The sequence below is a fragment of the Schistocerca cancellata genome, chromosome 8 (genome assembly GCF_023864275.1).
Source record: "Schistocerca cancellata isolate TAMUIC-IGC-003103 chromosome 8, iqSchCanc2.1, whole genome shotgun sequence".
NCBI classification, from domain to species: Eukaryota; Metazoa; Arthropoda; class Insecta; order Orthoptera; family Acrididae; genus Schistocerca; species Schistocerca cancellata.
In genome coordinates, this window is record NC_064633.1 from 461,512,442 (window position 1) to 461,513,092 (window position 651).

Consider the following 651-nt stretch of genomic DNA (forward strand, 5'->3'; position numbering starts at 1 on the left):
GTAACTAGCCAGCAGCCAATGACGTTTATAGTGTCCACAGACTCTGATAGTAGCCAAGGTGGGTAGAGTCTAGGCAGATGCCCTAATGCCGTAAATGTGGAGCCATTAGTTTAAAAGTGGTCAATTCGTTTCGTTGTTTACATTCACTGGCTTCAAACATTTATGTTTGTTATTTGCAGGTGCACGAACGAGGATCAAGCTATTTTCGTCGAAAAGATGGGTATCACTCAAAATATAGCACAATTGTTCTGAGCGGTTCTGCGTAGTTGATACAGATCGAACTCTGCCTTCAAGCACCGCGCCTAGTAGTTTTTGATGTATTGGAAGTGTAAGTTGCGCTAATGACTGTACTATTTCGGTGTTTAATAACCGTTTATTTAACACAATTTGATGTTAGACATGTCTTCCCTTGCTGTTGGAAGCTGGTGTCACTGAAGCTGTCCATGCATTGTACATTTTACTTCGGTGTATATTGTAATTAGACGCTAAATCATTTGTTTAAAATTTTCAGTGCAGGAATTCCTTTTTTTAGGAATGCTGAAGAATTGGGTACAATTCGTTTTTGCACATATGTTGTGTTCTGTGCTGATTGTTACGTTGGAAGTATTGTTTCATTTAGGGAACTGCTGCTCCAGAATTTAGGAACATATT